Source organism: Orycteropus afer, unplaced genomic scaffold (genome assembly GCF_000298275.1).
Source record: "Orycteropus afer afer isolate SDZICR_OR568_19922 unplaced genomic scaffold, OryAfe1.0 scaffold00524, whole genome shotgun sequence".
Lineage (NCBI taxonomy): Eukaryota > Metazoa > Chordata > Mammalia > Tubulidentata > Orycteropodidae > Orycteropus > Orycteropus afer.
In genome coordinates, this window is record NW_006922111.1 from 221,224 (window position 1) to 230,560 (window position 9,337).

Genomic DNA, 9,337 nt, shown 5'->3' on the forward strand with positions numbered 1-9,337 from the left:
GAGGCAGTATCACTATGGAAGTAGATTGCCCAACCTTCCTTCCGAGGAGTGGCTGGTGGGTTTGAACCGCCAGCCTTCTGGTCAGCAGTCAGGTGCCTTAGGCACTGCGCTGCCTCCAGATCAGAGGCAACTTTCAAGCCAGGCAGAGAGGAAGTTATGATTAACTCTGGCTGGGGCAGGGCAGGCACTGGGGGAGGCTGGGAAGAGGAAGTGGCTTTGAGCCTATGGGGTCTTGTCCAGGGGCAGAGAAAGGGGAGGAGCCGCAACTGAGTAACTGGTCACTAGGGGACACTGACCTGGTGCACAGTCCATATATACTTATCTCATTTAGTTCTCTTATCAACCCTGAGAGGCAGGCACCAGTGTCATCCTGGTTCTTTATATCATTTTATTTTTATTGTGATTTGGGTGAAAGTTTATAGAGCAGATTCATTTTCCATACAGCAGTTCATACATTTTGTTTCATGACATTGACTGAAATCCCTCCAATGTAACAGCTCTCTTCCCACTTCCTCCCTGTAGTTAGTTACCTCTTCCCTGTGGCCTTTCCTGTGCATTCCTGCCCCCCCCCAGCTGTCTCCCGGTGCAAACACTGCCCTTCTGTTCTCCCTGATTGATCTGAGGAGTGTAACGACCTGATGACGTCAATGTTCACCCATAGGCCTGTGTATTGTTTCTCTAGAAGCCATGGGAGTGAGTTCAGTTCCAGACCTGAAGGGTAACTAGGGGCCATCGGCTCGGTGATGGGGGGTTAGGGGAATGGAGGGTGGGGTGTCTCACCAGGCTCTATCCGACCAATAAGCCTGGTCTTTTTTAAAATGATTTTGAGTTTTGCTCCACATTGTTCTCCCACTCCATCCAGGATCTCCTGCACTGATCCCTTTTAGAGGTGTCATTCCTTTACAGTTGTAGAGCCTGGGGCAAGGTGGGTGAGAGGTTTCAGGGCCTCAGGTGGTAGACCAGCACCGAACCCAAGCAGGCCCCGGGAAGCACATTTCTCGATGAGGGGAGAGCGAGAGGAACGCAGGCGTCGCGAACGCGTGAGCCCCAATCGGGTGTCCCGCCCCGTTCTAGCTTTTGGGATCCAGGGGTGAATGAAGTCGAGAACAGGTGCCGGCTCTCAGCTCCATCCCGCGGGAGAAAGACAACAGGTGTGCGTGATTTCGCAGAGGGCCAAGCACCCTGCAAGAATAAAAGGGGTGGGGGCACGGGAGGAGACGCTTTTAGGGGTCGGCATGTCTAGGGCCCCAAGCCCGGAGTTTGAAGACCGACCCTGTGCGTGAACGTGCTGTGGGACGCGCCTTCAGAGCGGCGCTTCCTCTGCAAAGCGCTCGGGTTCCACTTCCCAGTTGAAAAGACGGCGGCGAGCCTGGAAGAGATGGGCTTCCGGCGCGCGTTCTAAAGCGCGAGCGCCGTCCGCGCGCTCCACTGAGCCTGCGCCGCATCCCCCTCGGGGGGGCGGGGTCCTCCGGGGGGTGGGGCTTGGGGCACAGGGGGCGGGACGAGCTTCCTGGCCCCGCCCCCTCTACCCGGCTCGGGGCCTTCGGCCGCCGCGGGCGGTTGGTTGCCCGACGGAACCTTCGCGCGGCGAGCGTGGGCGCGTGAGGAAGGCCGAGCGGCGCGCTTAGGCCCGCTAACGTGGGCGTCGGGGCTGCAGGCGGCGCGGCGCCCGACTCCGGCCCGGGTGCGCGCGCAGCCCGTTCCCGCAGGCCTCCCTGTCAGCCCCGCCCAGCGCCAGGGGCGCCCGGCCGCCTCGAGACCCGGAGACGCAGTCCGCTGCGCTGGAGGAGGTGACGGGAGCGCGAGCTCCGACCAGCGTCTCGGCGGCGCGGCAGGTGAGAGGCTGGCTCGGGTGAGGACCAGGGTCCCCGCCCCGAGAGACCCTCAGGAGCCGCCCACACCCTCCTCAGGCCCCGGACACTCTGGCATCCCCCGCTACCTCAGGGCCCCGACGTCTCTCGGCTTCCAAGACCCCCTCTCAACATTCCCTGGCGAACCCAGCCCCCGAAGCCCCCTCAGGGTCCGCCCCGGCCCCTCCAGCACCCCCGGCTCCTGAGACCAAACCTCTCGGCCACTTCTGGGCCTTAGCTGCCCTTAGGACCCACGGACCCCTAATCCTTCAGGATTTCCCCTGCACTCGGAGACCGTTCCTGAGGACCGCGGCCACCTCAGGGCCCTGCCATCCCTCTGGGCTGTTGGTTCCCGAAACCCGGGTTCCTTTAGGGCCCGGGGACCGGTCTCCATCCCTCCCCTCCCCCACCCGGCCCCAGACCTCCGAATCCCTGTGACCCCCAGGCCCCGCCGAACCCCGCCCCCAGCCCAGGGCCCCGGGCTCCCTGGACCCCGGCCACCCTCCTGGGTGCAGACCCTCGCTCCCAGCGCTGCTTAGCCCCTGGGCCTCGCCACCCTCCAGCTCCTGGGTGCTGCCTCTGGGCACAGCCTCGTTCGGCTTCCTGGCCACCGGGGGCAGGGCTGCTCAAACTTGAGGTCCAGGGCCCTGTGGGGCGTCCCTGAAAATATTCCTGGGGTTTGTGAAGCTTTGTCTTGCGTCCTTGTCTCCTTGGGCAAGGCCACCGTTATGGGGGGCGGGGTGGTTCGAGGAAACCCATCTCGTCCCCAGCAAGGAACTGGTGATGGGCTCTGTGTTGGGGTCTGGCAATTAGAGAAGTGTTCTGTTAGAGTTGGGCACCCACTCAGGGTGCCCCCGGCCCGTCGGAACTGGAGCGTTGTGATCTGTAGGGTTGGCATTGGCTGATTTGTGAATTCTTAATGGTGCAAAAGAAGAAGTGGGAGCCTCTGGCGGTTCACCTGTAGAGCCGAGCGCATGGCATTTCCGCGTCCGCATTTGGAGCCGCGTTCACGGTGGCACTGAGGCCAAGGAAGGGACAGCGTTTAACTTCCAGTGCTCCTCGTTGAGGCTCGTTGGCCCCAGAGGAGAGTCTAGAGAGAGTGCGAACGGCATTCTGATGGAATGGTGGGAGCAGAACCAAGCAGCTGGAAGGATTAGGGCAAATCAGGGTGCCTTTGGGTTGTCTCTGGGTCATAGTCTTTTTTATTCATGGAGCAAACAGCTCTTTGAATGTCTGATAGGTCCCAGGCATTGGCACGGAGGTAACGATGACCCAGTCCCTGCTTGCGGGGCCAGCCTAGGTGGAGGGACCGATTAGACAAGTAGGTGGTGATGATGGCATTGAACCCAGCTGGGTGGGGGCTAGATTCACAGGAAGGGGATTCTTCCATTCTTAAGAGGAGAGGGTGTGACAGTAACAGGTGAGTTGATTTCAAAGGCTGAAGTTGTGGAAAGGCGGAGCGGAGTGCCAGATGGGAGCGGGGCTCCGTCCTGGAGGTGTGTTGCCTGTCATTGAAGTCAAGCCCAGCTTTCCCGTGTTGTTGTTGGAGGGACCCTTCCGTGGGGAGAAGCCAGCCTGCTCCCTGAGGCCTGCCGGGCCTGGCGCTCACTAGATGTCTTGCTCCACCCCAGGCCCTGAGCGGGATGACACAGCTGAGCCTGAAGGCCAGTGCAGTGGGCCAGCAGAGAAGAGCAAGGGCAGTGCCCCACAGAGGACACAGTAGGGGAGCTCTGGGAGGCTGGAGCAGAGCACAGGGGTCTGAGAGGGGAGGGCAGGAAAGGAGGCTGGGGGGCGAGTCGGGACCAGGTGGGGCGTTGGAGGCTGGGTGGGAGAGGGAGGCCGTTGAAAGGTTGCAGCAGGGAGAAAATGGCTTGTGTGGTTTTGAGCCGTCGTTCTGGCTGCAGTAGGGAGGATTGTTCAGGGGAAGCATGACCACGGAGTGCTGAAGGTAACCTGGACCCTGGGAGTGGCACTGGGGGCTGGCTTCCTCAAGCTTCCTGATTAGACTCCAAAGCCTGGTTTTCTGGCACTTTCCTGGCTGAGCCTACAGTTTTCTTCCTGGAGATTGACTTTGGGAGCTTTGTACTCCCTTTGGGAAAGGTCATGTCCTTGGCCGCACAGGGTCACCTTTGGCCTTCATCAGGGTTGAACCTAACATCCACTCAGAAGATGCCCTTGCCGCACAGCGGGCAGGAAGAACGGGCTGGTTCTCAGAGATGGGTCATGAGCACCAAGGGTTGGGATGCTGGTTTGGGTGCCCGGAGGAGACGAGTTCAGATGTATTGCATCAGAAATGTCACTCTGGAGACTGTGGAATTAGAGGGGCTGACCCCAGAAGTTGTGTGGCGTTCAGTTGTCTAGACGAGGAATTGTGAGGACTTCAAGGCAGTGGCAGAGGCTATGGACTAGAGGGGGATCTAGGAAGAAAAATCGACCGGACTTTTGTTGGTTGAAGTCTGGAGTTGCGTGAGGGAGAGGGAGACCGGATGGCTCTGTGCAGTGGGCCTTTCTGCGACGGGGCTGCTGTTCTCTCTCCGTGCTGTCCAGCACACGAGCCACACGGGGCTGCGGAGCGCTTGGAATGTGAGTCAGCTGACTGAGGAACGGCAGTTGGAGTTTTAGTTAATTAAACCCATCACACACACAGTCTGGTCCAGGCTTGGTTCTTCTAAGTGCTTCCACCAACCCTGTGTGGTGTATATATTGTCCCTGTTTTACAGATTCAGGAAACGGAGCTTCAGGGAGAGTGTGTGACCTGCTCAGGTATGCATTAGTACTACCAGGACTTTAACTTCTAAGTTAACTTAGAACTCAGTTCAGAGTTATCTTAGAGGTCAGTGGGCTCTTTCTGCTCCACGCTGCTTCCCTCTTCTCCTAAGGAGCCTGAAGCTTCTCCACTGCACTAGTCATCCACTCCTCTAGTCAGGCATCTTTGCCCTTGTAGAGCCCTCATTATATGGAAGGTAACCAGGACAGCTGTGCCATAAGCATAGACCTGGGGCGCACTGTTTGGAGCTGGTTGTTTTGCCTAAGGCTTCTCCTTCTAGTCTGGTGGCATAGTGCCTAAAGCATTTGACTGCTAACCAGGAGGTTGGTGGTACAAATCCACCAGCCACTCTGCGGAAGGAAGACTTGGCAATCCCGTGAAGATTTATTGCCTCAGAAACCTGAAGGGGGTCGCTGTGAGTCCGATTCAACTTGACGACAGTGAGTTTGGTTTGGTTTGGTTGGTCTCTTTCCTGATGGCCGCCATTTCTCTTCTTAGACTTTCTAGAGAATGAATGAAGGAAGAGAGCAGGTGAAACTGCAGGTCAGCCAGACTGTGGCTTGCGATTGTGAAGGGGGCTAAATGGATGGCCAAGAGGGTGTTTTGGGATCACAGCTGACCGGGCGGTGCCTGTAGAGTGGAAAGAGTGTGGGACATGAGCCAGGAGTTGATGTGGCTGCCCCTAAGGCAGTGGGAACCTTGCCCAAATCCCTTTGCCTCTCAGGGTCTCCATTTTAGTGTCTGTAAAACTGAAGTGCTTGGAACTGCATGGTCTTTAAGGTCCTCCATTCTAAAATCCTCCAAGCTTAAGCTCTGTGAGAAGTGTGCCTTCTAGAATATCTCTCGCTCCTCTTTGGGCGGACAGACTCTGGTAGTCAGCGTGCCTTGGGTCTCATTTTGGTGTTTCACCATTATTGATTCATCACTAAGTAACACTGACCTACCTGGTGACGTGGCTTAGGCTGTAGTATTTCCATGTCTCCTTGAGTTATGTGACATGTTACATCTGATGGACAAACATTAAACAGTGGAAGCTTTAACGAGTGGCAGGTTTCCCAGTAAATGTCAGGTGTGTTTGCCATTCTGAGCAGTGTTGACGTTAGGAGAACCGTGCAAAACTATGTCCGGTGGAGGCTGGGGTTTTGAGAGGGTCAGTGTCAGGCCTCGGCCAGGTGTGTCTTGCCCTCTAGGTGGGAAATGAGAGTAATAGTGTCCCTGTCATGATGTCAGTGAGAGAATGAGACAAAACGAAGCATCGTGCTTCTCACATTTTTCCTCAAGTACGGTAAAGGCTCAAAAAGTGGCAGTCAGTACTGTTGTTTGAACTAAAATGTCCCTTTTAAATTGATTAGTGGTGGGCTTGGTGTCTTCTTCATTTGGGCGGCTGTTGGCGGTAGTTTTGAGCATGGCAGAACAAGCACTTTTTTTTTGTGATTTGTTTTAACTGATTGTTAATTACCACGTGTTCATATTAAGGTTTTGTATTTTCTGTAAACTGAAGAATTCGTCCTGAAGATCCCTTACTGGTAATGGCTGAGATGAAGCTTTGCCAGAATCGGTTAAACTGATAGGTCCTTGTGTGCCTGGGAGGACTGGTGTTGAATTTAACGCCTGCTGGTTCTGAGGGACACCGTGGCTGTTATAACAGACACTTGGCAGTTAGGCATCTCACTTAAGGTGTTGGCAGTAATCCAGTCAATTACCATTTGACAGACTGGGAAACTGAGGCTCAGAGAGCTCTTGTGGCTGGCTATGTGGCAGCGTTTCCTTGACTCCAGGTCCTTGTTTAGTGGTGCCCCCAGTGGAGCTGTTGAGGTTTGGGGCCCAAGCCTCTCCTTTGCGTTTCTAGAAGCTTCATTTTTGTCCTTTTGTGCCCTGTTTGCAGCTCAGGTGAGCTAAATCATGATAATCAAACTTGAGCGAAACATATGCAAGGCCAAACTCACTGCCTGCGAGTCAGTTCTAACTCAGAGTGACCCTGTAGGACAGAGTAGAACTGTCCCTTAGGCTTCCCAAGGCTGTATTCTTCATGGAAGCAGACTGCCACATCTTTCTCCTGTGGACTGGTTGGTGGGCTCGAACCACCAATCTTGTATTTAGCAGCTGAGCGCTTAGTCAGGGCTCCCTCATCTAAAACCAGCCCCCTCATGTGGGATGAGAACTCTGCCTGTCAGATTACTTGAAAACTTACTGTTGTTGCCAGATTGCCACCGAGAGTCCCCTGTCCCCAGTCTATGAGGGCGGCCAGATTGTTGGGAAGAGATTGTGGGAACTGATGAGCATAAAGGGCGAGGAAGGTGTTGGTCACCGCTGGCCTGTCATCAAGCTTTACAAGCTGACTGTGGGGAGGGGCCTGCTAAGTGCTTTCCCTCTTATGACTCTGCCTTCAGACACACCTTAGGGCAGTTTTCATAGTTGGGAGAGCCCCACCTTTTTTATGGACATTGCAGGTCTTGGGGTCCATCTTGGTTGTGTGGGTTCGGCTTTAGTCTCTCCAAGTTTCCCATGCGAGGACATTTGTAGTACCCTCGCTTGGGGGCTTCTAAAAGGAGGGGTGCAAGTCATGTTGGGGCAGTGGCCTGCTCTGGTCCCAGCCCTGTTCTCAGGGATTTTCATGAATCAACTCATTTGTAGTCATGGTGACCTGTCTCTGACTTTTCCTCCAAATTTGGGGGGCATTGTATTCCATCACTGGGTTGACAGTGGTGAGTTAGTCAGCATCTGGAAACTTTGGTAAATACTTGCCAAATACATGTGGTACCCCTGAACCAGGGACAGATTACCCAATAAACAAGGTGAGTACAGGCTTCATTGTGCTTACTTACTAATCTGTCATAAACTGTTTCACATGAGCTTCACCAGTAGTGAGTTTGAACTACGAACCTTTTGGTTAGCAGCCAAATGCTTTAACCACTGCACCACCAGAGCTCCTTACACCTCTCCAAACCCATAAGGTCATTTATTTATAGAAAAAATTAAGTTTTCTAAGGATATTTTTGAGGAGTCTACAGATTTAAAAGTTCTAATCTGTGGTTTAGTTAAGTTTGTAATAGAAGCTGAGTAATTTTTGAAAATAATTTATTGTTGAGAATATATATAATAAAACATATTCAGCAAACCAGCTCAACAGTTTCTGCGTGACAATTCAGTGACGTGCCAGTTGATGACATTCTTGGGGTTGCGTAACAGTCCTCACCCTCCTTTTCTGAGTCGCTCCTCCCCAGGAACATAAACTCACTGCTGCCTAAGGGTCCTGTCTGATCTCTGAAGCTGCTGTTGTCACTCTGATCCCGTATCAGTGGATCTTAAAAGAGCACAGGGCCCAAGGCTGACATTCTTTACTGGCTGAGCTAAGTGAGTGTTTGGTTTTAAGAAGACTTCAGGGGGATATTTTTGGTTTATGGTTTAAAGAGCAGTAGTTCCAGGGATTCATCCATCCTCCATGGGTCCAGAAAGTCTGGATTCCATGAGAATTTGAAATTCTGTGCTGCATTTCCCCCATTTTGATCTGGATTCTTCTATGGTTGCCAGGCACCATCCACTTCTGGTCTCGTGGCAAAGGAGGCAATTAACCATGCTTCCATATGCACCTTGTTCTCCTAACTCCTTCCTCTGTCGCTCCAGGTGACTAGAGACCAGTTGCTGTCCTTGGGTGGCCGCTTGCAGGCTATTAAAACCCCAGGCACTACACATGGAACTAGGAGGTAGAACAGAAGCACTAAGCATTTTATTAGGCCAGTTAACTGGGATGTCCTGTGAAACCATGACCCAGAAGCTGAGTCATTGCAAAGCTTTTGTTAAACCACTTGTAATAGTTACTGCCCTCGACAAATGCTTTTCCCGCCTCTTCCGCCTCTGGGCGCTCTTTTGCTCATTAGCCCACTCTTTCTTTTCAGAGTCTGTTCTTGTCCCACCTCTCTGCGCGGCATAGCACCGTGTGGTGGGGGTGGGTGTTAAACCGCGGGGACTGACACACTGGCCTGCTGTGTTGCCCACGGGGCTGACTTGGCAGGTGGCTCCCGTACTGCTCAGTGGGCCGTCCAGACCATTAGTCTTGCTCAGGCTTAGTGGGTGGCTGGGATGCTGCTGCTGCTGCTGCTGTTGTTGTTGTTGTTGTTGTTGTTACGTGCCCTCGAGTCAGACCCGGCTCATAACGACCCCTCCTTGGGTTTCTGAGGCAGTATCACTACAGAAGTAGATTGCCCAACTTTCCTTCCGAGGGGTGGCTGGTGGGTTTGAACAGATGCTAGACTGGGCTTTACAAGGCCGAGTTCCAAGAGTCAGCCCCGGTGTTAGAGCGTTGATCAGACTCTTGCTGGCTTCGTGTTTGTCAGTATCCCACTGGCCAGAGAACGCCCATGTGCGAGGTGTGTGGGGACACAGGAGGCATGTGAGGGCTGAAGGTGAGTCATTGCCAGTCCGCCCCACACAGTGGATGCGGGGGCGGGCTTTGTTTTACTCGCTGTCAATGACAAGCTCAGGTTTTGTACTTGGTTCTGTTTTGCATTGGACTGGGTTTGAGATACGTTTCTTGCTGCTGGGAGTTCAAAGAAGGGAGCATAGTCTCTAGCTGTTCTGTGGCTAGTTCATAAAATGCACGGGATCTCAATTTCTGAGCAAGAACATCCTCTTGAGACTTGATTGTGGCTTCAGATAAGAAAGATAGGAACTGCTCACCTGAAGCTGTGTTGGAGACTAATTTTGCTTTCAGAAAACACAG